General features: G+C 44.0%; 1 long non-coding RNA gene across 3 annotated transcripts in view; it reads left to right on the top strand.

The window, feature by feature from the left end:
* Window positions 1-7,952: 7,952 nt before the first annotated feature.
* The window catches only part of LOC115069901, a 45,587-nt gene continuing 28,888 nt past the window's right edge, over window positions 7,953-24,651 (top strand). For all 3 annotated transcript variants that reach the window (XR_003849143.1, XR_003849145.1, XR_003849144.1), the window contains exons 1-2: window positions 7,953-8,120; window positions 22,396-22,458. This is a non-coding gene — a long non-coding RNA (uncharacterized LOC115069901). The remainder of the gene's footprint in view (window positions 8,121-22,395; window positions 22,459-24,651) is intronic.

Raw genomic sequence — 24,651 nt, forward strand, 5'->3', positions numbered from 1 at the left:
GGTTCAAATCCCCAGCACCCACATTAATAGTCATGGCTGCATGTGTCTGTAAGCTCAGTGTTGGGGTGAGGAGACAGTTGGATCCCTGGAGTCTTAGCCAGATGGGCTAGCCAGTTTAGTGAGAAAATAAGATGGAGAATGATAGAGGAAGATACCTAACATCCTTTTCTGGTCTCCTCAAGGACAAGCATGGGCCTACACCCTTGCACACCCAAGTGCATGCACCATGTACATGTCACACAGACACAGACACAGACACACACACACACACACACACACACACACACACACAGGGGTGAGGGGAGAGGGAGAGGGAAGGAGAATTAAATAAGAATACAAAAAAATGGCTAGGTGTGGTAACACTCTCCTGTAATGCCAGTACTCTGGAGGCATAGGGAAGAAGTATCTCTGTAAGCTGAAGGCCAAACAGGAAGACGAGTCATTGTCTCAAAACCCCCCCAAAAGTAGTGTTTGTGTGTGGCTTCTTTCCTGTATCAATATTGTCGAGATTCACCCAAATATTGTCACATATCTCAATACTTCATTCTAGAATATTATAATGTATTATACAAGACATAGCATGGGTTAAATATTTCATTTAATCATTAATTAATGAGTCTTTGGATATTTCCCACTTTTCACCATATGAATGATGTTGCCATTCCTGTTGCCACATGAATATCTACTATGGTTTTCCTGTAGACACAGCTTTCAGGCCAAGTGCCAATCTGCTCACCAGTCTCTGCTTTCATTTGTATCACCCACCAACCGTGCATGACAACTTCAAATTTTCTCCACAATCTCACCACGCCTCTTATTTTCCATTTTATTTTTATTCTAGTCATCCTAATAGGTAAGAAGTGGTGTCCCTCGTAGTTTTATGTGTATTTCTCTACCAACTGGTGATGTTGAGTACCTCGGCTTGCATGGAAAGAGGTGAGGCTTTGCAGCATGGGAGTCCTGCATGTTGGGCTTGTTAAGGCAAAACCATAACTCTCACCTCAAAGAGGATAAGAGATAGTTTATTCTGGAGCCAAATATGAGTGATCATGGCCCGGGAACACAGATTCAGGTTACCACGAATTCCGTGTTCCAACGTGGTAACAGTTGCCTTACATTTTTATAGTAACAGAACAAAGAAAAGTCATAAGTCAAGACACTTTTCAAATACAGTGGTAGATACATTTAGTAGGCAGGTCATGGCAAAGCAAGGAGGTTTCTGCTATAGGTTTCAGATGCTATTGGATGACATTCTTAGCTTTTTGATTGGTGAGAACTGGTGGTCTGTTAAGTTAATACATTTTTTTTGTCTTTTTGAGACAGGGTCTCCCTGTAGCTCCATCTGTCCTGGAATTCACTATGTAGACCAGGCTGGCCTCGAACTCACAAATGTCCGTCTGCCTCTGCCTCCCAAGTGCTGGGATTAAAGGCCTGTGCCACCATGCCCAGCAAGCTAATACATTTTATTAGTCACAAGAATGTTAATTCAGTAACAGAGGTAGGCAACGTTTGGCTATTTATAGGGTTAAAGATATCCCCAGATAATGTGTGAATAGGCTCCAGATCTGCAACATTCCAGACTCTCCACAATCTCCTGCGTGCTAATCAGTTGGTGAGCCTTGCAGGGAGTTCAGTCTAAAGTGTGGGAGTTCTTTGGGGAACTTTAACAGGCTCCACCAAAGCAAATCTTCTCAAAGCCACCAAGGTTCTGGAGACCTTGGTTGCCGGGCACAGTGATTGGAACTGTTGTCAGTCCAGAGAATAGGGGACAGGATAAAAGGATTTGATTAGGTTTTCTGTGGGGAAACAGGAAAAGATGAACATTCCTCCCTAATGTGAAGGAAGAAAAGCAGGGAGAGACCCAGAGCCAGGCAGCTGAGATTCGTAGCCTAGGTGTTAGTGGGGAAATTCCACCAGGGTGGAGTCAGATGCTCTTTTCCTTTCCCACTGCCTGTGAGGTGAAATCCTGAGCCTTAACCCCTCCCCACAACCCTCCTCACCTTGAGAAGGCAGCTGGGTTTGTGATTACATACATTGGCCGGAAATGTAAAAAGATTGCTACCAGCCTTTGCCCAGGAGGTATTCAGGGGCCTGGGCCACCTTAGAGAAGATTACTGCCCAGCTAGCAGGGAATGGAAGGAGGCCTAAGAGTTATGAGAATTTCAAACAGACAGTCCAGGGCAATGTCCTGGGATTGTTTCATGTGAGAGTAGTTATTCCGAACCGTGTACCTGGGCAGAGGTGGATTAAGTTCTCACTTGAAAGACTTCTGTACTGGGGAAGATTTGTTTTTCTTTAAACATCATCAGAGTAAATTCATAAAGGAAATTAAAGGGGTCAACAAAGCCTCACCAAATTTAATAACCAACACCTGTAATCCCCTCATTTGAAAAATGAAGGTGTTTCAAGGGTGGCATGGTGGCTCTTGCCTTTATTTCCAGCACTCAGGAGGCATAAGCAGGATGGACCTTTATGAGTTCTAGGACAATCTGGTCTACATAGCAAGTTCCAGGCCAGGCATGGCTACACAGTGAGATCCTGCCTCAAAAAGAAAAAAAGACAAAGAAAACAAAAGAAGAGCTGAAATTCAAGGAAAGGCAAGAATACTTAGGGAAAACTTATTTCAAGTAAATTCACAAAAATTTAATTTATTTTACACTTATGCATGTTTTACCTGCATGTGTCTATGCTCACCACATGCCTGCAGTACCTGTGGAAGTCAGCAGAGGGCGTCAGATTCCCTGGAACCGGAGTTAGGGACACTTGTGAACCATGATGTGGGTGCTGGGAATTGAACCCATGTCCTTGGCAAAACCAGGAAGTGCTTGTAACTGCTGAGAGCCATTGCTCCAGTCCTAATTTTAATAATTTTATAAAGATAATTTAGCTCATCAATGGGCTATATGGATATTCAATTGTTTTAACTGAAAGTAAAACAATGATAAACATTAATTTTACATAAGAAGAAAACATCATGCTAAAGATAACACACTCATTATATTAGCAAATATTAATTGAGTATTGGATTTAGGATCTAAGGCAGTCATGCAATGCCTGGGGTAAATGGTGGGGGCCACTGCGACACCTGTCCCTCCAGGGTCACCTGCCATGCTTGGAAAAAAAAAATCATGCCCAGATAGTCCCAATGAACAACAAGTGGGCTTCTATAAGAACTAGAACCAGAGGCCTGGGAGATGGCTCAGAAATAAAGCATGCTTACAACAAAACCACTACTGGTCCTCTGGCAAATAGCAGCACTGCCTGGTCTTGGGAACCTGCTTTTCATTAAGTTGGACAAAGTGAAGACTTTAATGACCTCGAATATACCATCCCAAATCATTTTACAAAATTATTTGAAAACAAAATGAAACATCTTTTTTTTTTAATGTTTGCAAGTGTTGTATGAGCACTTTTTGTTGCACTGTTTCTTTGGTCACCAATTTCTTCCCTTGCCAGTAGGGATCTTACTCTTCAGAGCCAAACAGGTTCTCTCCTAAGCTGCCAATAAAGTTGACCTGTTGGGGACCTGGCTTTCTCAAGCCCACGTCTCTCATTGCTATGAAGCATGCATGAATGTAATGGGCTATCCCACCACTCCTTTGGGCATGGGGAACCACAGAACCAGAATTCCCAGCACCTCATCTTCCCTCTTGCCTTCAGCTCCCAAGCCCTCCTGGAGAACTGTGTGCTGGGCAAGTCACAGCTACCTAGAGGTGGCTGATGGAGTACAGCTGTCCAGGGATGAAAACAGTAATTTGCCATTCATGCTTAACTTCCCACAGGAAAATCCCTCCAGCCATGTCCTTCTTCTGTTTTGTTGTGATGCTAGGCAGACTCCCTGGAACCCCACCATGGACCCAGAAGACCCCGGTGCCAGGGCAGTTTTGCACTGAATCTATGCTCAATTGAGCAGCTGGCCAGCCCTCTGCCTGTGCTACCACAATGTTCATGGATGATTAGGACCAGAAAGGAAATGTAACAAATTCCATAGATATGAGCATCCAAAGGACAGAATAAAGGCCACTCATTAAATAAGGGGGAAATCAATCTTGGGATTGAAATGTGTCTCAATGATACAGCACCTAAACTGTAAAGCTCTGGATTTCAAGCACAGCACACACACACACACACACACACACACACACACACACACACACACACACACGGGAGGAAAGGAGGAAACAAGGAACAAAAAATGAACAAAAGAAAGAACAGAAGGAGAGATTGACGGTCGGACTGATGCTCAGACTAAAAATAATCTATCCAGGAAAAACTGAACCCAAGTTAGTCAGGCACAGATTTTTTTTTTACCATACTCTCTGCTTGTTCCAGTGTGTTGGTGTTTCTTGGAATTAATATTGAAGCAGAGTTTTATTCTAATTTACAAAACGTCAGGGCCTGGATAAATTCTGTGAAAATATGGTGTGAAAGAGAAAGGATTTAAAATAACTTCACTGATGGAAATCAGGGGAAATGAGGAATGAGGACTGGGATTGGGACACCTGGGACTGTCTGGAGACATCCCACCCCTCCTTGGATGGGGCAAGCACCACAGAACCACAATTCCCAGCACCTCCCCTGCAAGCCACACTGTGGGGACCACCTGGTCCAGCAAGAGTAATTTGTCATTAGTGGTCATCTTCAGGCAGGCAACTCTTTGCGCCATTCCTGCCCTTTACTTTTGTCATGATGCTGGGCAGACTCCCTGGTCCCAGGGAAGGTCCTCTTGTTAACCCTTGCCCTAGAGGCTTGGGGTAGAGCAGCTGTGCAGCTGCTCCTTGGTTGCCCAGCCCTGGTGATTCCAACCACAATTCTGTCTAGGGGATCCTGCAGCAGAAGACCTATGGTGTGGGTCAGACCATGAGTTGGGGGCTCTGAGCTTTGTGTGGGAGTCAGGCTCAGGAAAGCCTCTGAGATAGCACCAAGACTTTCCTCTGTCCTGGGTCTAGAAGTAGTTGACCATAGAGAGGGTATGTGAGGAAAGTCTAGAAAACTTAGGGCTCCTTCGAAGCACACAGGATACCTACCATGGAACCAGAAGACTTCAGTGCTAGGACGTTTTGCACTGAGGGTGTGCTCAAGTGTACAGCTGGCCAAGCCTCTTGCTGTGCTACCAGAATGTTCATGGATGATTAGGACTCAAAAGGGAATGTAACAAATTCCATAGAGATGAGCATTTGAAGGAGGTCATAAAGACCACTCATTAAATAAGGGGGAAATCAATCTTGGGATAAAAATGTGGCCAGTTTCTTGACTAAAAGTCAAAATGTCCTTGGACCTCTTAGCAACATACTCTGTTCTAAAGGCCAAAAAACGTGAACAGTATTTGGGAATCTTATCTAATCCCTAAAAATTTTAGGGTTATCTCTTCAGAGGGGGGTAGGTTAGAGTAGCAAAAATTCCCATAAAAAAAGAATACAGGAAGATGTCAGGAAAAAGCTATGGGGAGATATAGAAGGAATTGGAGGGGAGGGAGTATGCATGGATTTGATCAGAACACCTTATAGGCATGTATGAAATTCTCAGTAAAGCTTTTTAAAAGTTAAAAATAATGTGTTTCAATGACACAGCACCTAAAATGCAAAGCCCCAAATTTCAAGTCCAGCACACACACAAAAATAAAGGGAGTGAGGGAAGTGGGAAGGGAGGAGGGAACAAAGAGCAGAAGCAAGAGAAAGAGACGGAGACTCAGAGAGACAGTCATACTAGGGAAACAATCCATCCAGGAAAAAATTAAGCCGAGTGCTTGACCCAGTGTGTTGGTATTTCTTGGAACTAATATTGAAGCAGAGTTTTACTATAATTTCCAAAATATTAGGGCCTGGATAAGCTCTGGAAAGTATTGTGTGATAGAGAACAGATTAAAAATAGCTTCACTGATGGAAATCAGGGGAAATGAGGACTGAAGACTGAGATTAGGTGATTTGCTGCTCGCAGAGGATGGCAAATAGTCCTGGTGGAAGGTGGTCACTAAGGCTACAGAAGTACCTGCTCAGGAGGCATAGGAGTTTTGGTCTCTCACACCCCCTGACATGAAGGGGGCCTCTCCCCTGCAGGCTGTTGAGTCCCAAGCTGAGACTCTTTTCTATGGATGCTAGAAGCAGGAGGGTCTCTGCATGAGACAGCAGCTGGTGAGAATTCACTGGGTGTCATTGATGCCAGGACTCCTATTCAGACATTGCCCTCCAGACAGGGAGGACATCATATTGGACTTGTGAGAATGGTGGCCTGTGGTGAGAAGCTGGTGGTATGTGAGAAATGACATAAGATACGAGTTTTGCCTTCTAGTGCCTTTTCAGAAAATACTCTTTATTCTTCTACAGTTCTTACTGCTATTAACTTTTTTAAAGTTTTTTAAGTTGAATTTTTGCAAAATTCAGAGAGGATCATACTTTTGTTTGAAAACTTTCTATATTGGGTGTGATATTATGAATTAGAATGAGAAATAAATTTATAAAAAATATAACACATAAGAGGCCTTCCTTAGGGTCCTAGGAGAAAATAAACTACTCAAAATGGTCAATTTGGGGAAAGCTTAAGCCATTATTTGCAAAGTTTTGCACAGAATGCAGCTGTTTGGGACATACACAAGCACTATGCTTCCTATTTCACAGGCTTCATCAAAAATTTTTTAAAATGACCTGGAACTTCTTTTGGAATATTTGCAAGTGTGGAATGAGAGGTTTCCATTTTATCCTTCTTTTAATCACCGTTTTCTCCTCTTGTCATTGGGGAACATGCTTTCCCCTGGCTTCCAGCACAAAGGAGCTGTGGTGCAACCTGTTTTCCAGAGCCCAGCTCTCTCTTCCCTGTGAAGCAGGTAGGACAGTTTTGGGTTTCCCACCCCTCCTTTGGGCGGGGCATGTGCTACAGAACCAGGATTCCCAGCACCACCCCTTCCTGCTTGCCTTTAGCTCCTAAGCCCCCGGCATTCTGGAGACCTGTGTGCTGGGCAAGTGGTGGCTGCCCAGGCGCTGGCAGTGCCAAATCCCACTTTATGCTTCAAGGGACGACATGGGGTCCAGCTGGTAATTCGTCCTTACTGCTCAGCATCAGACAGGTAACTCGCGCGCGCCATTCCTGCCCCTTCCCCCGCCCCGTGCCAGGGCATCCCCCTCCTTGCGGCATGCCACAACTTCCGGTCCAGCAACGGGGTATATATTGTGCTCCTGCTTCTTAGTGGTCTTGCCTCAGCGGCTACAAACACAGCGCTACCTCGCGGCCATCCAGGTGAAGAGAACTGGCATGGTCTGGACGGACCTCAGGCATACCATTCAAAAAAATTGGCAAAATTATTTGAAAAGAACTGGAACATCTTTTCATAGTGGATGCAAGTGTTGAATGTCCGTGTTCAGTCGTATTTTCCTTTGGTCACAATTGTTTGCTCTTCCCTATAGAAATCTTACTCCACAGAACCAAACACAGACCCAAGAGGCTCTCTGTCATTTTCTGGGAAGTGGCACAGACCCATGTCACCTAGGCAGTTTGGAGCACACCTGTGTCACTCTGAAATGCTGACAGGACGAGTGCACAGAAAGGATCCATGGGAACCAGCAGCACTGCCTGGTCTTGGGAACTAGCTTTTCCCTTGGTTGGAGAAAATTGAGACTTGAAGATATTGAAGGTACAATTCAAATTATTTTCAAAAAATATTTGAAATCGAACTGCAGAATCCTTTTTACATTTTCCAAATGTTGAATGAGCGTTTTCCCTTGTATTGTCCTTCTGGTCAGGTTTTGCTCCTCTTGACAGTAAGGATCTTATGCCACACAACCAAATCCTTTCTCTCCTGGGCTACCACCGAAAATGAGCTGTGGTGCAGCTTGCTTTCTCAAGCCCAGGTCCCTCCTCTCCACCAAGCCGCCAGGACTGCGTGGAGCCTTCCCACCCCTCCTCTGGGCGGGGCGAGCACCAGAGAACCAGGATTCCCAGCACTTCCCCTTCCTGCTTGCCTTCAGCTCCCCTGACTTCCTAGACTCTGGACACCCTTGTGCTGGGCCAGTGATGGCTGCCTACTTGGTTGCTGTGCTGGAACCCATTTTTACATCAAGGGATGCCATGGGGTCGAGCTGGCGGCAGACTGCAGCAGTAGTTTGTTATTAGTGCTCAGCCTCTGGCAGGTAAACCCCTCGCACCCTTCCTCCCCTTCTGTTTCCTCTTGACGTTGGGCATCTTCCCTGGTGCCAGGGCTTCTCCCCTCCTCCCTAGTTGCCACAGGAGGTTCGGTTGCGGCCTCCTCGCGGCAATTGCTGGCCTGTTCCCTTCTGGTCATTGCGCAGCAGCTCCTGCAGCAGTGCGAGCTGGGGGACCATAGGTCTGAAGAGTCATGGCGATGGCGTGGGTTGGATCTTGAGTTTGGGGTTCTGAGTTCTATGCTCTGGGCACCATCAGAAATATCTCTGAGAGAGCATCATGGCTTTCTCTGTCGCGTCGTGGAAAACGGCTACCTGTAGAGAGAAAGAGGCAGGAGGGACTAGATACTTCAGTGGAACCTTTGCCCCACCGGGAGTACCTACCCTGGGCCGCGCGCTACTCCGGAGTTGGGATTGTTTGTGCTGAGCATGGGCTTCAGCCTGTGGCTGGTCTGTCCTATGCCTGTGCTTCCGGAACTTGCACGGATGATGAGGAACTCAAAGGAAATGTAACACATTTCAGAAATGAGCATCCTAAGGATGGTATTAACACCGCATTAAATAAGGGGGGAAATCAAATCTCTCTGGGGATCAAAATGTGTCTCAAAATTTAGGCACAGCGCCTAAAACGCAAGACGCGGGATTTCATCTCCAGCACACGCAAAACAAGGAGAGAGTGAGGGAGGGAGGTAGGAGGCAAGGAGGAGCCAACAAAGGAAAGAAGGAAGGGAAAGAGACACAGAGGGTTGGACACAGGGTCATCCTAAGAAAACAACCCATCCAGGAAGAAATGGAACCTGGAACAGATTGTTTCCCATATGGCCGCCTTGTTCCAGTGAATGTTGGTGTTTGTTTGTACTAATACTGAGGCAGATTTTTAGTCTCTTCCAAAAATTTAGGACTTGGATAAACTCTGTGGAGAATATTGTGTGAAAGAGCAACTAAGATGGTTAGTGTTTTGCACTGTTCATACCATTTTTTCACTTTTTTTTTTTTGCAAGAGACTATTTAAAATATACACTGATGGAAATCCTGGGACGTGAGGACTGGAGACTGAGACTAGGTGTTTGCATGCTTGCTGAGGATGGTAAATAATCCTCGTGGAAAGTGGCCTCCATTTACACAGAATTAGCTGCTGGGGAGGCACAGGTACTTTGGTCCTCCTACAGGACAGGGGAATCTAAGTTCAGATTTCTTTCTAGGGATGCTGGAAGCAGGAGGGTCAAGTGGCCAGCAGCTATTTAGCCTTCACTGGGTGGGGTGCTCTTGTTCAGACACTGCTCTCCAGACAGGGAGGATTTCTTAATGGGCTTCTAAGAATGCTGGCCTGTGCTGGAAAGCTAGTGTTGTGTGAGAAATGACAAAAGGCAAAATTAGATTTGACTTCTAGTTAGTTTTCAGGGAATACTTTTTGTCTTCTATTGTTACTGTTATTTTTTTCAATTTTTTAATTGAGTGCTTGCATATTTCATACAGCTTGCTCCTACTTTGTTTAAAAATTTTCAAATATTCTGTGTGGTATTTTGTATTAAGACAAGAAACAAATTTATAAAAACCATGTTGAGAGGCACTACTTAGGGTCCTGGAAGAAAATAGCCTACCCACAATATGTAATTTTGGGAATGTTTAATAAACCCATTATATACAAAAGTTTGTATAGCATGTAGGAAAGCACCAAGCAGCTCTTTGGCATACTCAGAAGTATTATGCTTCCAATTTCACAGGCTTCATAAAAATATTTTGAAAATGAACTGGAACTTCTTTTGGAATGTTTGCAAGTGCAGAATGAGAGATTTACATTTTATTCTTCTTTTGATCACCGTTTTCTCCTCTTGTCAGTGGGGAACTTACAGAGTCAAATATGGTCACCCATGGGGTCCAGCAAAAATGAGCTCTGGCGCATCCTGATTTCCAGAGCCCAGGTCTCTCATTCCTGTGAAGGACAAAAGACAGTTTTGGTTTTTCCCACCCCTCCTTTGGGCGGGGCATGTGCTATAGAACCAGGATTCCCAGCACCACCCCTTCCTGCTTGCCTTCAGCTCCCGAGGCCCCTAGATCCTCGAGACCTGTGTGCTGGGCAAATGGTGGCTGCCCAGGCGCTGGCTGTGCCAAATCCCACTTTGTACTTCAAGGGACAACATGGGGTCCAGCTGGCCTTGACTGCAACAGTAATTTGTTGCTGCTCAGTGTTGTTACTGCTCAGTGTCAGGCAGGTAACTCTCTCACGCCATTGCTGCCCTTTTTGTCCTGATGCTATGCAGCCCCCCCACCCCCCATGCCAGGGCATCCCCCTCCTTGCGGCATGGCAAAGCAACTTCCGGTCCGGCAACGGGGTATACATTGTGCTCTGGCTTCTTGGTGGTCCTGGCTCAGCGGCTACAAATGCAGTGCTACCTGGCTTACCATCCAGGTGAAGAGAACTGGCATGCTACTGATGGACCTCAGGCATACCATTCAAAAAATTTGGCAAAATTATTTGAAAAGAACCCGGAACATCTTTTCGTAATGGTTGCAAGTGTTGAAGGTCCGTGTTCAGTTATATTTTCCTTTTGTCACAAAGTCTTTGGCTCTTCCCTGTAGCAGTATTGTCCTTCTAGTCAGGTTTTGCTCCTCTTGACAGTAAGGATCTTATGCCACACAACCAAATCCTTTCTCTCCTGGGCTACCACCGAAAATGAGCTGTAGTGCAGCTTGCTTTCTCAAGCCCAGGTCCCTCCTCTCCACCAAGCCACCAGGACTGCGTGGGGCCTTCCCACCCCTCCTCTGGGCGGGGCGAGCACCTGAGAACCAGGATTCCCAGCACTTCCCCTTCCTGCTTGCCTTCAGCTCCCCTGACTTCCTAAATTCTGGAGACCCGTGTGCTGGGCTAGTGATGGCTGCCTATGCGATTGCTGTGCTGTAACATCAAGGGGACGCCATGGGGTCTATCTGGCGGCAGACTGCAGCAGTAATTTGTTATTAGTGCTCAGCCTCTGGCACTCTCGCACCATTCCTCCTCTTCTGCTTTGTCATAATGTCAGGCATCTTCCCTGGTGCCAGGGCTTCTTCTCCCCTCCTCCCTAGTTGCCACAGGAGGTTCGGTTGCGGCCTCCTCGCGGCAATTGCTTGCCTGTTCCCTTCTGGTCATTGCGCAGCAGCTCCTGCAGCAGTGCGAGCTGGGGGACCATAGGTCTGAAGAGTCATGGCGATGGCGTGGGTTGGATCTTGAGTTTGGGGCTCTGAGTTCTATGCTCTGGGCACCATCAGAAATATCTCTGAGAGAGCATCATGGCTTTCTCTGTCGCGTCGTGGAAAATGGCTACCTGTAGAAAGAAGGAAGCTGGAGAGACTAGGTACTTCCGTGGATCCTTTGCTGCACGCCATAAATCTCAAGTTACTCATCTTTTATTATGATGAAGGTTGGATTTCAGTCTTTTGGACCCGGGTTTCAAATTAAGTATATTGTGATGTATTAACAACCCAGGTGATGTGTTAGCTTTAGAATAGGCTTTGGTGTTAGGGGTAGTGTTTGTAAGAATTTTTATTTTGAATGAAGTTTTTTTACCTATTACATATTAAGAAATTCTTACTGCTGTCCTGCATAGAGGTAGCAGAAATGAGACTGCTTTAAAGTGAGAAATACCGCTTCAGAGGTGCCTGTGCACTGGCACAGCTGTGCTATCTAGGAGGCTACTCTAGAGGTTTTCCTGACCTCCATATCTGGTGCAGCCATGGCTAAAGCTTCCTTTGGAATTTTGAGATTGGATCATGACTTGAGAATTTTGTTTTCTTCCATTTCCTATGCACAAGAAACATTAGGTAACATCAGAAACCAGAAAACTTTAAGGCCTGGACAGCTACAGGAGGTTGGCAAAGAAGAGTAAAATTTTGTTAAGAAGTCAAAATTACTTATTTGAGCCAAGAATTCTTGTGTGCTTCTAATTGAGTGGAAGATATAGTCTCTTACAGTCTGCCTTTAGAAGCTATGAGCCACATTCAAACCCATAATCCTGTGCCCTTCCTGGAAAACAGGACAAAGTTGATTTGGATCGTGGCAGTGCATGAGTTTTGTGAGCAAGAAAGTCTGGGTAGGTCCAATTCCTTACCTAATCTAACAGGGATAACCTAAAGGCCCTCTCCCATATCCAGAGAAATGCCTTGAGAAGGTTCTGGAGCTTGACTGTCTTTAAGTCCACTTGGAGTAGTGCCCATCACTCACTGCAAGACTTTGCGTGCTTCCCCACATGTGGCAATTGTTCAGACTGCTGCTCCTCAGAGTTGGAGTGCTCTGTGGACACTGTAGCGCTCACATCATTCATCTGTAGCCTTTTGATGCTAAAGTGATCCAGTTGTCCCTGGAGGAGTCACCAAACCCACCAAAGCTGGTATATTTGGTAAACAGCTTTTCTGTCATAATCTCAAGTGCCTTTATGTGTAATTTAGCTTTTGTTAATAAACTCATTGTGATATGTCACTTTGATTTAGGCATCAGTCTCTTCAACTTCTCCAGGTACAAGCTAAGGTAAATACATCTATTTTCCATCTCTTTGTGAATATGATCTTCTGTTGGTGTCAGTCTTCCTGAATTTGTTCCTCCATTTTTTTGAGACAGCCTGGAAATCTCTATGTAGACCAGGTTGACCTTGAACTCACAGAAACCAGGCTGCATTTGCCTCTCCCTCTGCATCCTTAATGCTGAGTTAAAGGCACATACCACCATGCTCAGCTCTTCCTCCCTTTTAAGGCATCTGTTATTATTGTATGGGAACACAGAGGCATATATGTGTTCTCTTCTTTCTCCCAAGGCTCCAGGAAATCAGCTGCCTCCAGCAGGATCTAGATCCAAACCATTGCTGCCATTCTACACCTTAACTGAACCCTCAGACAAAACTTTGTAGCCCATTGATGCACTATTTCTGCCATCACCACACCTGAGGAGCTCAGGAGGTAAAAGGCCACCATTCTCACAGGGACAAGAGGGGCAGTCATCAGCACCACTAACACCATGACAGAACTCTGTCATTGGTATTGTATGGAAACATTACTTTTGACAGTTTGATACTGGTATATCTACTCTCTTGTCTCCTTCCCATTCCTACTAACCCTTTTCCTTTGAACCAGCCCCCCTCCTACTTTCATTTCTTTTTTAGTGACTCACTAAACTTATCAGGATTGCTTGTATGAGGATGGGTGGGGACCTGTTTGCTAGAGCATGGGCATCTTACCAGTGGCTACCCCACTAAAGAAAATGACTTTCATTCTTCTACAGCCACTAACTATAAAAAGTTCCTCATGGAAAAGTGGGGCTTCATGATTCCCTCCTTCATTCATGATAGAATGTCAAAGAACCCAATCTGTTGTAGGTCTTGTGCAGATACCCACAGCTGCTGTGTGTGTATGACTACTGCCAGGTCATATCCAGAAGATAGCATTTCATAGTTCTCCTCCTCATCCTTTGTTAAAATCTTCTCCCTCTTCTGTGATGTTTTTTGGTCCCAGAGGTGGGATATAGATGTCCTGTTTAGAACCGAGCCCTCAAGAGTCACTTATTCTTACCACTTTGACCAGTTATAAGTCTCTACCTTAACCATTGTCAACTGCAAAAAGAAGCTTCTCCAACTGAGGCTGACAACATCACTAGTCTATGGATATAAACATAAATATGTAGAAGGCAGTTTGACTAAATATGTATTAACAAAATAGCAATAGTAGATTCCCCCCTAGGGCCCATGACCTCCTTGGCCATAGGCATTTGACTGGATTACAAGACCAGATGTATTCCCTCCTGTGGAGTGGGCCTCAGATCCAATTATAAAGTGTTTGGTTACCCATAAAACAGTCGTGCCATTATTGCACCAGAGGGTACATCTTTCCTGCTAGGTCAGTATTATAGTACATAGGATCTACAAATAGATAAGAACATTCATGACTTTTGTCTCCCAGCAGTCTGCATAGTACCTTGTGGCACTATGAATGCCAGCCATCAGAGAAGAAGCGTCTAGCTCAGTTCCAGCTCATTTCTCTGTGTCCTGTGTCCAAACGTGTCTTCAGCAATAGATTCTTACCATCTAGTCCTAGTGGCAACCAAGAAGAGTGGTAAGAGCCTGTCCTCTTTGGGTGGCCTCTGGAGCCTCAGTGACCAACAGCTCATAGGAAAGTATTCCACAGCTAGCCCTGGGATTTTTCTTTAATAACCTATGGTTTCTGACAGCAGTATTTATCTACCAGTGCATGGGATCTCCATTCAAACTTGTTATTATGATTTTGATTATGATTACTATTATTTTAGTACTTTAGGAAACATGATTTATCCAATGATATATACAACATTTACTTTGCTTGTCATTCTAAAAATGTCTCAGAAAACACAAAATTCATCTTATACTACAAATTTCTGTTGACTCTGACATGAAAAAAACACATACTGTGACAATGTCAACTTCTTCCCTTAGGTTTCTCGTCCTAATAGCAGCTTTAAGTCTTTAGTCTTATCTTTCTTCATCATAGACTCTAATACTGAAAATTTTTCTTCATCAAACCTCTGTTTTAAAAAACCATCCTTTGCTTATTAACAAAGCTTTGTGGACAAACATTTTCCATAATACAGAGGAAAGAATCTGAATAAATCACAAACTCAAGAAATAATTCAGGAATCTTAGTAATGTCTTAAACTTTTTCTCCCCTCTAAAAAAATTATTTTTATTTTATGTGTATGAATGTTTTGCTTGCATGTGTGTAAGTGCACCCATGTGCAATGCCTTCTGAAGAGGCTGTCGGATCCCCTGGAAATGGAGTTACAGATGGTTCTTAGCCACCATGTGGATGCTAGGAACTGAGCATGGGTCCTCTGCAAGAGCAGCCAATGCTCTTAACTTTTGAACCATCTCGTAGCACTCTCCCCATTTTTAAAAAAATGCATTTTTAAAGAATTTTTGAGACAGGGTCTCCCAATAGCCCCTGATGGCCTGGAACTCACTTTGTAAACCAGGCTGGCCTTGATCTCACAGAGATCTGCCTGCCTCTGCCTCTTGAGTTGCTGGGATTAGAGGCATGCACCACCATGCCCAGCCCTGTCCTTATTTTTTAAATTGACGTTTTGCAAATTTCATACAATATATTTTTATCATATTTAGACCCCCCAGCCCCTTTTATAGCCCTCCCACCCTACCCAATTTCATGTAATCTGTCAATTCTATTATGCCCTATCAAGTCAAGTTTGTGTCTCCAAATGTCTTTCAGTGTACATCCATCCACCAGAGCCTGGTTCACCTATCTAGCATCATACCCTTAAAGAAAACTAACTCTCCTTCTCCCAGCAGTTATCAATCGCCAATAGTTCCTCAGCTAAAGTTGGGGCTTCTTACTCATTTCACCACTTCTATGCTGGGATTTTGTCTGACTTGAGCTTGCATGGGTTTTATACATGCTATTACCATTGCTATGAATAGTTCATATGAGTAACTTCCTAACTGTCTGGAAAACTCTGTTTCCTTGTGGTCATCAACTACCTCTGACTCTTAAAATCTTTCTACTCTCCTTCTTCCAATGGTCCCTGAGCCCTGGGTGGCAGAGGTGTGATATAGGCGTCCTATTAAGGGCTAAACATTCCACAGTCTCTTATTCTCTGAACTTTGGCCAGTTGTGGCTTTCTGGGTTAATCACCATCTGTTGCATGAGATAGCTTCAAACCAAACCAAAACAAAACAGAACAAACCAAACCAAACCAAAACAAAACAAAAAGAAGTTGTGAGCCAGGTGCACACCTTTAATCCCAGCACTAAGGAGGCAGAGGCAAGTAAACCTCTGTGAGATTGAGGCCAGTCTGGTCTACATAGCAAGTTCTAGACCAGCTGGGGTTACAGGGAGCTGTAGATCTGGGATTAAATGCATGTACCACCATGCCTGGCCTCACTGTCTACTTAAATAAGTTGTACTATCACCCACCAAAATGACCTTAAGACCTCTGTATTTTTCCCCTTCTCAAGGCACCTTTCTTTCTTCCAGGCCTCTACAGATACTCCAACGCAAACACAGAAATCTAAAAATTTGAAGCTAAGATGCACGTATGAGAAAGAACTGATGCGTTTGTCTTTCTGGGTCTCTATTACCCGACTCTGTATAATAATGTTTTCCATTTCCATCTACTGTCCTGTAAATTTCTGAATTTCATTTTTTTAGTGCTGGATAGAATTCCATTATGTATATATACCAAATTTTCATTCAGTTCATCAATCAATGGACTTGTAAGCTGATTCCATTTCCTAGGTATTGTCAGCAGAGCAACAATAAACATGGATGTGCACATATCTGTAGTAGCCTATACAGATATTTGGGTAAATTCCCAAAAGCATAGCTGGATCATATGGTAGTTCTATTTATAGTATTTTGAGAAACCACTACACTGATTTCCATAATGCTTTATTAATTTACTCCTCCACCATCAGTGAATAGCCCCCCTTGCCCCACATCATCACCAGCATTTGTTGTCACTTGTGTCTGATCATGGGCATTCTATAATGAGGCTGATTCTCAAAGTAGTTTTAATTTGCATTTCCCTGATAGCTAATGGTGTTGAACACTTTTTAAAAATGTTTATTAGACATTTGTATTTCTTTTGTGAACTCTCTGTGTAGATATATAGGCCATTTTGGGGATTTGGTTTGTTTTCTTTATGTTTAGTTTTTTGAGCTCTTTGTATATTCTAGATATTAATCCTCACTGATGTTTAAGTAGCAAACATTTTCTCCCATTTATTTAGGCTGCCTCTTCATTCTATTGCCTGTACAAAAGCTTTTTTTGTTTCAGGAGAAACCATTTGTTAGCTGTTGACCTTATTTCCGGAGTGACCAGAGTCCTATTCAGAAAGTCCTTACCTATCTCCTACCTTTTCTTCTCATGGTTTCAGGGATTCAGGTTTTCCTTTGTAGTCTTTGATCCATTTGGTGTTGATTCTTTAAAAATATTTTTATTAATTCTCTAAGAAATTCATATTATGTGTTTTGATCATATTCATCCCCAATTCTTCCCCTTAACTCCTTCCAGATCTGTACCAACCTCCCTACCCACTCCCTACTTCATGTCATCTTTTTTTTAATAACCCATTAACTCCAATTTGAGCTGCCCATATACTCCTGGATGTGGGGCCATCTACTGGATGGTGGCTAACCTACCAGGGACCATACCCTTAAAGAAAACTTACTCTTATTCCCCTAGAAGCCATCAATATTTCATAGCTCCTAGTTAGGGGTGGGGACTTGTGAACCTCTTCCCCCTCTATGCTAGAATGCTGACTAGCTTGATCTTGTACAAGCAACCACAGCTACTGTGAGTTCATGAATGCAGCGTTCCTGTAATGTCCTGAAGACTGTTTCAGTCCCATCCTCCCTAACCCCTGGCTCTTACATTTTCTACCTCCACTTCCATGGTGATCCTTGTTGGGGGGCTGGAGGGTGATATAGATGACCAATTTGTGGCTGAGCATTCCACTGATACTTATTCTCTGCACTTTGACCAGTTGGGAGTTTCTATGGTAACCACCATCTACTGCACAAAGAAACTTCTCTGATGAAGTCTGAGAGCTGCACTAGTCTATGGGTAGAGAGAGAGATGAATTTAGAGGGCATTTACCAGAATCCTGGCGCCTATGAGCTCCCCAACCATGGGTTCTTGGCCAGATTTGCAGTACCTGTCATCTGATTCTTTCCATGGGTTTTTTTCCCCTGGCTTCTTTTTCAGTATGTTTGTCATTAGTATATAGAAAGGCTACAGATTTTATTTTGTATACTGATGCTTTGTTGAAAGCTTTTATGAGTTCTAGGAGTTTTCTATTGCAGTCTATGGTTTTTTATATATAGGATCATATCATCTGCAAATAAGGAAACTTTGATTTCTTGGCTTAATTGTATCACATTCATTTCCTTCTCCTGTTGCTCTAGCTAAGACTTCAAGCATTATTTTAGACAGGAATAGAGATAATGGACAATCTTGTCTTGCTCTTGTTTTAAGTTGGTTTGCTTTGAGGCTTTTCTCCATTTAGCATGCTAGGAGGACAGAAAGCAATCACAAGCAAGTTTCTTACATCCCCAAGCCTAGGATTCTTGGTGCAATACTGCTATCAAGCAGAATTACTTTGCTTATCCCACCGACAGTTTCTTATGCTTTTCTAAGCAATGCTGACAAGCGGGGCAGGGGACTCTGGTCCAAACATCACTGGGCTCCTGTAGGCTGGAGAAGCCAGGGTCTAGGTGACCCATTGTGGCCTGGGGCAGTGCAAGCTTCTGAGGCAGGCCAGGCACCAGAGCGCTTGTCCTATGCATTACAGGAAGCGCAGGCTGTGAGTTCTTGTAGCAGCCATGTCTAGCAGGGAGGAGAGATGCTCTCTGTCCTGGAGCCTGCACTTGGGGCTTGGGGATGTAAGACACTTGCTTGTGATTGCTTTCTGTCCTCCTAGCAGCAAGAAGAGTCTGCCCAAGGGCACAAGGCCACTCACAGGGTGTGTAGCCATTTTCTCAACTCCCCCTCACACCTATAACCACACCCTCCCCTATATATTCTGGCTTCTGTCCATGGGGTTAGGGATCCCACCCACATTCTCCACGGGAGTCTTTTTTCCTTCCTCCCTCCCTCCTTCTGTGTCCTCAGTGGGTGTGTATGAGGGTGTAGCAGAAGACAGTGTCCTTCAAGGTAAATATATGTAGAAGCAGCCTCTGTCCTGGGTGAATGGAAGGGTGCCCAAAAGAGAGGAGGCAGAAGCCATGCAAATTTCCACCATGTTCCAAGATGGATACCTAGTGCCCAAGATACGATAAGGGGTGGCCATCTTGGAACATGGAGGCAACTGGTTGGCAATTTTTTTTCTCAGCAAAAAGCAGAGGGAATGAACCTGGGCCTGGGGTAGCCTGACAGTCTTGGTGCAATACTGCTATCAAATGGAATTGCTTTGCTGATCCTGCAAACAGTTTCTTTTGTTTTTCCAAGCGATACTGGGCTGGCATGGTTGGCAGGATTGCAAGAGATTTCTCCAAGCAGCACAGGCAAGGTTGCAGAACATGGGAGAAGGCAGGGTCCATGTGACTCATGGTGGCCTGGGCCAGTGTAAGCTCTTGAGGCAGGCCAGAGCTGGGACTCGGAAGCACAGGCACTGAGTTCTTGTGGTGTCCATGTCTTGCAAGGAGGAGAGGTGCTCTTTGCCCTGGAGTCTGACCTGGGGTTTGGGGATGTGGGGACCTTGCTTGTCATCACTTCCCGTCCTAGAAAGAAGGAGTAGAGTCTGCCCAAGTGTACAAGGCCATCCACAGGGTTGATAGCTGTTTTCAGTAAAGAATGCCTGTGAACTCATAACCAAGATTACCATAGAGAGTTCAGTGCCAATATGCAAATAAGAATGTTCCCAGTCAGCAGTGATTGAACTGGGCTCAGCCCCTAGGCCCAATGTCCATGGTTTTGTTTTTGAGGCTTCTCCCGTATCTTCCAACTGTGGGTGGGGTTCCCTTAGGATCTCTGTTATCATCCCATTTCCCTGAAGGGACCCCAGCCCTGGTAGTGGAGTGTCCAGTACAATGGAAATGAGGACCCTGTAGAGTCTATGGCCTCCAGGTCAGATCCTTTAACTGAGGCTAAAAGACCCACCTCTGGTTAGCAATGGCCAAGATACTAGATGGCCATCCTGGAATTTGGTTTCAACAGGTTGATGTTATTTTGCTCATCAAAGGGCAGAGGGAGTGGACCTGGGACCAAGGGAGCCTGGCATTCCTGGTGCAGTATCGCTATCAAGTGCTTGATGGTGGTATTGCCTTGATGACCCATCCAGCACTTCCCCCTGGGGTTATTTTTTTCCTTTGCCCCCACGGAGGTGTAGTGTGCTGAATGACGGTCTAAACAGGGTAGGGCAGGGGCTTCCTGCAGGCTCACAAACCTTTTGATGTCCTGGGTGCATTACAAGAGGCACAGACTGTGTTGTCAAGTGGTTGCTATGTCTGGATCTACTAGCTGGAATCTGTGTAGAAGACCTAACCAAGGGTTTGTGGGTATCTTGCCTCCAACATTTTTATAGCTGATCTAACACCTCCCACTAATTCCAGGTCTCTTCTGGGGACTTGTCTTCTCTATGGCCTACCCTTGTAAGTAATCTATATTTGTTTTGTATTCTCTACAATTTTATCTTTTTTACCCCATGTCTCAGAATCTCTCAGGCCTTGACTAAGAGTGGACTTCTCTTTCCACTCTAAGGCTGAACACAGGCCAGAAGAGTAAGACAGTAAGCAGTGTTCTTCCATGGTTTGTGCTTCAGTTCCTGTCTCCAGGTTCCTGCTCTGAGTTCCTTCCCTGATTTCCTTCAGTGATGAACTATGACCTGGAGATGTAAGATAAAATATACCCTTTCTCCCCCAAGTTAGTTTGGTCAGTGTTTTTATCACAGCAGTAGAAAGTAACTTGTAAAAAAGTCAAACATCATGATCCTCAGGCCTATTTCTCTAACCTGTATGGTTACAAAAGACCAAGGCAGGTCCCAAAAGCCATCCAGACATTAGATTTGGGTATACTGTGTTGTGATGCAGGGTAAAGTAGTGTTCCTTTTAAACTGTGTAGGGAACATAAAGACCTAAGGGAAGACACCAAAAGGAATAGATGATTAATCATTACTTCACCATCTCCTTAAGAGTTGTCATTCCAAATATGTTATTCATAGATCCTCAGGTTTTCTTGGAGCACTTGGGCATATTCTATAGGTCCGGTGCTTTGGCGTAGAATTGTTACTTTCAAGAGAGACGTTGAGTTTAACAGCTTAAGGTAGGATGAGTCCACATGTTTCTCTATTATCATGTGGCCTTGTCTTCATTCTTACCTAACCACACCCCATTTAACCAGCAGCGTCATCCTGCTCAGGAACTTAGTAGTACCATTGGGTGGGAGTCTGCCATTGTGGGGGCTGCAGGAACTAATGGAACACATGAAGTGGCAAGATAAGGAGCATATTGTTCTGATTCACCTCAACAGGAATCAGAGGGTCACTTATCCATTGATTGGCCCTTGTTGGCAGACATTTGGTCAGGAGAAGGAGCCTGTGGCCTCACACAGTCAGGTGACCTTGAGAAGGGCCCGGTGATTGTACAGCCCTATATGATACAATGGTTGTACTCTCGAACACCCACCCAGTCATTCCTTCGTACATTAATGATTGCATATATGTATGCATATACTTACCAAGTATAACATCTTATTTTGTGTTTATGGTGGATAAATGGATATATTCTTTTCTTTCACAAGCACCTTGGGCCTGTGTTGCTATAAGAAAGCAGGCTGAGCAGGGGCCAGGGGAGCAAGCCAGTAAGCAGCATCCCTCCATGGCCTGTGCTCCAGCTCCTGCTTCCAGGTTCCTGCCCTGAGTTCCTGCCTTGGGCTCCCTGATGAACTGTGACCTGGGAGATGTAAGCTGAATAAACCCTTTCCTCCCCAAGTTGGTAGTGGTCAGAGTGTTTTGTCACAGCAATGAAGAAACAAAGACAAGATGCAATAGTAGATAGAGATTCCTCCTACTGAAAATAATAGCCCTTAACATTACAGGATGACCTGTGACGTACACTTACCTTCCATGGCCTGCTGTCCACCCTCCCCACAGAGAGAACCAGATGTAATTTTTCTTTCTGTATGTACCTCTGCTTTCCAAACATTGGAACCAAATGGACACGTTGAGGGTGTGTATGGTGGTGGGGGGTTATAGTGTCTGCATTCACCCATAGGTAAATACTGGCTGGCTTAAGATATGGCTACATTCTCTGTGATTGGCCTTGTTTCTTGAATGCCAACACACCAAGTCTGTGTACAGCCAGAGTGGGCATACCTGATTCCCACTGACCTATACAAGAAGCAAAGAGGGTATGCTATTCCAGAGGCAGAGCAAAGAAGCTTGTGACGCTACTCCAGGATGTGTTCTACTTCAGCCACACAAGTGCATAGATGAGAAGGGAAGGTGGCGACAGATGGACACCAAGGGAATGGTTGTCTTTCCCACAGAAAAGAGATCCTAGCTTCTGACTTTACCTGGACTATTCCTTAAGAGTTGCCTCTTTATTGAAAACAGCTCTGAGATACATGCATGTACTTTTCAAATGATGAGACTACTTTTCTTACTATGCTTTCTTCGGATGTCAGAAGTGACCTGAGAGCTGATATCATAGCTTCCGTGCACTCTTCAGGTTGGCTTAGTAGGATATACATTGCCACCTTTTGAATATCACTTTAGCAGTCAACATGTAACGAAGGCCATTCTTCTGTCTTTTTGTAGGCTAAGCAGTGCACAGAAAAGACTGCTGTGACCGCAGGTCATCTCTAGGTTCTTTTGTTATTGGTAAGTGCTTCTTGTTCTTTTTCTTTTGAAAAAATATTGTGGTGCATGCCTTTAATGCCAGCAATTGGGAGGCAGAGGCTGGTGGATCTCTGAGTTCCAGGCCATCCAGGGCTACATAGTAAGGTCCAGTCTCAGAAAACAAACAAATCAAAAATTGTCTGGTTTTGTTTTTTGGTTTTTTAAAAATTGCCTGTCTTTATGGAAACAGCAGTGACAGTGGTATGTCACTAGCCCTTGATAAGGTGAGCCTGCCAAGGCATAGGGTAATGGCATCCTCTTCCAGGTTTCCAGCACAGGTGGTTGTGAAGCCCTGATGTTGACACTCGAAGTAGGATTCATACAGATGATTATCCTGGCAGTGTAGGTGCACCTAAGGGAAGCAAGATCAGTCCTGTGGCCTTGCAGGATAGGAGGAGAGTAAAAGAAGTGGGCCTGGGTCCTCGCAAGATCATTGACTGGCTTTGTGAAACCTAGGAAATCCAGAGGGGAGAGCCAGTCTTTTGCCTTCCTAGCATTGAGTGTAGCCCTACTTTTTACTCATGCCTGTTCTCATTGTCTTCCAATTTCTCTTGATGTCTGCACCCACCACTCTGACCCTTCACTAGGTCATTGGAGACCTCATTCTTCCCACTGTCGCGAGGACATTGAGAGGATGCTCTGGGTGAGAGTCAAACACAGGTGGCTTCCTCATGTAGCGTGAGGCAAATTTCTCCATGCTCTTAAGTCTGTTGTTGGATTTTTTGTTTTTTTTTTTTTTAACGTTTAAGAGAAGTCTTATTGATTTAAGAATTTCCTACAGTGAATTTTCATTATATTCAGACCTCTTCCCCACCTCTCCACTCTTTCCTACCAACCCCCACGCCCCAACTTCATTTCTTCTAGTAGCAAATGAAAAGACCATCCATCTTACATAACACCTCTGGGTGTGCCTTGAGATAGGGTCTCCCTGCAGCCCCAGCTGGCCTGGAACTCACTATGTAGACCAGGCTGGCGGATGCGCCTGCCTCTGCCTCCCAAGTGCTGGGACTAAAAGCGTGTACTATCACGCCCGGCTAATAAAATTTATTTTTTAAGATACTTTTCAAGCATATGGTAGGGGGAAAAACTGAGAGGAACAATTTTAAATTTTTAGTATAAGTTGTTTTTAAAAGATTTAAAGTATAATTTGTTCCTGAGCACTTAATCCTTAATTCCCCCTTTTTTGTTTATGCGTTAAAATTTTGAATAATAAATGAATGTAATTATGGCTAGAACCTAGAGTAATACAGGGAAAGTCATGAGAGACATAAACTTCCCAAAATTGACAAAAAGAGAAAAAAGTTGTAAATTATGTAGACAGGATGACTGTTTATTTTGACTTGTAAAAAGTGCTTTAAACAGTTGGAGCAGATTTTTGTGTTCAAGCAGTAGCAAAAGAAATCTTAAAAGGTATTAACATATCTATCAGTCAATTTAAAAATGATCAAAGGAATTTATGTAAGTTACTTTTCATTTGCCAAAGTTTATTAGGACAAACACCTGGGGTTTAACCTCTCTCAAGCTAATTATGCCTGCTGATTGGGACTCAGGGCAGGATTGCATAATTGGTTAAATTTGTACCTGTGATAAGTGAAAAGACAACTAGACAGTTAGTACGATGAATTCCTTCTGTGCTGGCCAGGTGATTCTGTATGGAATCAAAAATGCTTTGAAATGAAAACAAGATGAGTTCGTCGTTGAAGAAGGCTCCAAATAGAGGTAAATACTAATAGCCGTATAGGTCGAGTAGGTTAGTCAATTGAACAGTTAATTAGGGAATTGTTTGAAAGCAGAAATGGAAGCTAAAAGTTTTGCCAGCTTGGTGGTGTTTGCTCTGGGGGGTTATAGAGAGTGCACTATTCCAGGATTATGTAATAGTTTCTTTGCCTGATTTATTGTGTCCATCTGAAAGAGTATTTGCCAGTGCACGAAATTAATTCTTTGTTGAATTGAGGTGAAAATATCAAAAACATCCAAAAACAACAATAGCAAAAAACTCACTAGGAAAAAGCTTATGACACAAAGAGCTATTTATTTTATTTCTTAATTATATAATTATACAAATATAAAATTTGTAATACAATGTAATTATGTATTATTTATTTATTTTTTTAAATTTTATGTGTATGAGTTTTATGCCTGCATGTAGGTAAGTGTACCCGTGTCATGCAATGC

This window comes from Nannospalax galili, unplaced genomic scaffold, assembly GCF_000622305.1.
Source record: "Nannospalax galili isolate Female #2095 unplaced genomic scaffold, S.galili_v1.0 scaffold3135, whole genome shotgun sequence".
NCBI classification, from domain to species: Eukaryota; Metazoa; Chordata; class Mammalia; order Rodentia; family Spalacidae; genus Nannospalax; species Nannospalax galili.